The 3,974-nt window shown below is 48.9% G+C and overlaps 1 non-coding gene and 1 pseudogene across 1 annotated transcript; both read right to left on the bottom strand.

Moving 5' to 3' along the window:
• Positions 1-1,634, bottom strand: part of LOC140893791 (28S ribosomal RNA) — a 6,942-nt pseudogene extending 5,308 nt beyond the window's left edge.
• A 256-nt stretch (positions 1,635-1,890) lies between these two features.
• On the bottom strand, positions 1,891-2,046 carry LOC140893866 (5.8S ribosomal RNA). The gene has a single exon (XR_012153428.1). It is a non-coding gene; the product is annotated as a 5.8S ribosomal RNA (ribosomal RNA).
• Positions 2,047-3,974: the final 1,928 nt, after the last annotated feature.

Genomic DNA, 3,974 nt, shown 5'->3' on the forward strand with positions numbered 1-3,974 from the left:
AAATTGAAAGTTATGTAAGTTGAATGTTATGAAAGTTGAAGGTCTCCCATAGCGTGAGTTCATCAATGCATGTTACTATACTTTCTAGTTTCATGCATATTTACAGTTAAAGTTCAAAGTATACTATGTATCATAGTTTGAGTACAGCATCATGTATTTTAAACCTTGTTATCAACTGTTTATGCTTGTTGAGTCTTTAGACTCACTACGCTTGTTTGATTGCAGGTGATGAGTTATATGTTGAGGTGATTGAGGGGCAGGATCCACTGGGTTGAGGCCACTGGTAGTGCGAAGCCCAATGACCGTCGCTGTTGAATTTTAAATTTTCCGCGTATTAACTCTGATGTGTAGAATGATTATGAGAATGGTAGTTTATAGCCAGGATGTGTTTTCCCTGTGCTTGTTGAAGTTTATTCCTTAGCGCACTTTATTTTGTAACCGGGAGGTGGTTACTTGTCTTTGCATGTTTATGATTAACGCACTTTATTTTGTAACCGGGAGGTGGTTACTTGTCTTTGCATGTTTATGATTAGCGCACTTTATTTTGTAACCGGGATGTGGTTACTTGTCTTTGCATGTTTATGATTAGCGCACTTTATTTTGTAACCGGGAGGTGGTTACTTGTCTTTGCACGTTTATGATTTTTGCATTTGAGACTTTCAGTCATCGTTTCTTTTCTTTATTTGAAATGCTGACTGGGTCAAGGTGGCTTGTTTACTTTTCAAACAAGTCATGGCAAATTTTTTTTAAATCAGTATTTTCTTTATTATTTGATTTTAAGCTTAGAGGTTAGGGTCTCTTCAGGCATAGTTCACCATCTTTCAGGTCCTGACAGGTATGCTCACTCGAACCCTTCTCAGAAGATCAAGGTCGCTCGGCATTGCACCCCTCAAGGGGGTTCGCGCTAATCAGCTTCCTTGCGCCTTACGGGTTTTCTCGCCCGTTGACTCGCACACATGTCAGACTCCTTGGTCCGTGTTTCAAGACGGGTTGAATGGGGAGCCCACTGGCCAACACCGGGAGCACGCAGTCGCCGAGGCACGCCTTATGGCGCGTGCTGTCCACCACAATCGAGGCGACGACATTCCGCGGGCATATCTAAGCCCGAGCTTTGGCCGCCGCCCCGATCCGTGCTGGTCCACGCCCCGAGTCGATCGGCGGACCGGCTCTCGCCATTCCACATTCTACCGGGGCGCATTGCCGATCCCCATCCGCTTCCCTCCCGACAATTTCAAGCACTCTTTGACTCTCTTTTCAAAGTCCTTTTCATCTTTCCCTCGCGGTACTTGTTCGCTATCGGTCTCTTGCCCGTATTTAGCCTTGGACGGAATTTACCGCCCGATTGGGGCTGAATTCCCAAACAACCCGACTCACCGACAGTGCCTCGTGGTGCGACAGGGTCCGAGCACGATGGGGCTCTCACCCTCTCTGGCGCCCTTTTCCAGGGGACTTGGGCCCGGTCCGCCGCTGAGGACGCTTCTCCAGACTACAATTCGGACGACATTGTCGCCCGATTCTCAAGTTGGGCTATTCCCGGTTCGCTCGCCGTTACTAGGGGAATCCTTGTAAGTTTATTTTCCTCCGCTTATTGATATGCTTAAACTCAGCGGGTGATCCCGCCTGACCTGGGGTCGCAATCGTGGGGCAAAACAAATCAAGTGCGCCGTTGGGTCGCATCCATGGCCCGATGCAATACCACACGATAGTTTGCGAGTCGAGGAATACAACCACCAAGTATCGTGTGACATGCATTGACACGACATCCTATTTTGGGCCGGCCGCTACGCAAGGATAACGGGAGGCCAGTTTCCGCCCCTCCTTCGGATGGACGCATCAGCCCGCCCGACACTTTTCTAGCCCGGGGGGAAACGCTGGGGGCGACGAGATGCGTGACGCCCAGGCAGACGTGCCCTCAACCTGATGGCTTCGGGCGCAACTTGCGTTCAAAGACTCGATGGTTCACGGGATTCTGTAATTCATACCAAGTATCGCATTTCGCTACGTTCTTCATCGATGCGAGAGCCGAGATATCCGTTGCCGAGAGTCGTTGTATTATTATCTATTCGATAGGTGCCTCCTCATCACGTCCTGGGCACCGCGGACGGAGAGTAGCAATTATGGTTTTCCTTGGCGCTTTCCGCGCCGAGAGGTTAGGTTCACCCAAGCGGCTTCGCGGCACGCTTGGGGTCTCGAGGAAGCAGCGTATTTAAACATGTTCGCGGGTCTGCTTTGCAGGTTTCGACAATGATCCTTCCGCAGGTTCACCTACGGAAACCTTGTTACGACTTCTCCTTCCTCTAAATGATAAGGTTCAGTTGACTTCTCGCTACGTCGCGGGCAGCGAACCACCCAGGTCGGAGCGATCCGAACACTTCACCGGACCATTCAATCGATAGGAGCAACGGGCGGTGTGTACAAAGGGCAGGGACATAGTCAACGCGAGCTGATGACTCGCGCTTACTAGGAATTCCTCGTTTAAGACCAACAATTGCAATGATCTATCCCCATCACGATGAAATTTCAAAGATTACCAAGACCCGTCGGTCATGGCTATAGACTCGTTGAATACATCAGTGTAGCGCACGTGCGGCCCAGAACATCTAAGGGCATCACAGACCTGTTATTGCCTCAAACTTCCGCGGCCTAAAAGGCCGTAGTCCCTCTAAGAAGCTGGCCGCGAAGGTGTACCTCCGCATAGCTAGTTAGCAGGCTGAGGTCTCATTCGTTAACGGAATTAACCAGACAAATCGCTCCACCAACTAAGAACGGCCATGCACCACCACCCATAGAATCAATGGATTCGTCACAGCCGAGAATTCATGAATACCCGTTGTTACTCCCTAATGGAATTTTGACAACCCTGCGATTTGTTTACGAAACAGAGCCTAAATATTGCTCAAAATGCAACTCTCTCAGCCATAGTCTCGAGCAATGCCGTTGGTACTCGCCCCCACTAGCCGATGCTAATCTTGAAGGTGGTGACCCCAATAGTAAGAAACCTGTGGAAGGACAAAATAGGCCCCGTAGCAGATCTTCGGGGGAGGGAAAAAGAGGTAATAGTAGGCCACGAGGAGGTGGACATGGGTTTAGAGGAGGGCGCAATGGCCCTCAAGGTAGAGGGAGAGGCCGTGGCCCCTTTGGTGGTGGTCGTGGGCCTGCTGGGGGTAGAAATATGGCTAACCCGGGGACTGTTGAAGGCACGGGTGATAATGAAATGGAAGGGGCTGGGGAAAATTGTAATGAACAGTCTGTTGAAAATCTAGATGACAATTTGGATGAGGATGGGGTGATATTTGAAGTCCCAGATGCGAATGGCAATGGGAAGATTGTTGTTGAAGTTTTTGAAGGAGATAGTGAGAACGAAGGCTTTGAAACAGTGGTGAGCAAGCGCACCAAGAAAGCGGTGAAGTACCTCAAGCGATTAAGTAAGGGATGTAGCTCGGGGAGCTCTAGCTCTAGCATGACCAAGTACATAGAGGTCAACCCAAGAACTTGGTTACCGAATATGACTGCGAAATCTTTCCTTCTGAACAATGCGCAAATCAGGGCCCGGCGACTTAAAGTCGTCGATCGCCACCCATGAAGATTGCATGTTGGAATGTGAGGGGCCTCAACAAGCCCCTCAAACAGAAGAATGCTCAGGGAGTGTTGAAAAAAACACAACTTGAGTATTCTTGGGTTACTTGAAGTCAAGATTAAGCCTAATCTCTTGGATCATATGATGGACACTAAGTTCCCGGGGATGTCCTTCTTACACAACATCCATTTGTGTCACAATAGCCGCATTCTGATCATGTGGGATTCTAAAATGGTACACTTGGATCTGCTGGAGATGACTGACCAATTCATACATGTGACAGTCAGTTGTCTTCATACACATAGGATTTTCCTGGCCACCTTCGTATATGGTTGGAACTCGATGGTGGCCAGAAGACCACTTTGGGATTTTTTGCTTAGTAGAGGAGATGTTATTG

This window comes from Henckelia pumila, chromosome 3 (assembly GCF_033568475.1).
Source record: "Henckelia pumila isolate YLH828 chromosome 3, ASM3356847v2, whole genome shotgun sequence".
Classification (NCBI taxonomy): Eukaryota; Viridiplantae; Streptophyta; class Magnoliopsida; order Lamiales; family Gesneriaceae; genus Henckelia; species Henckelia pumila.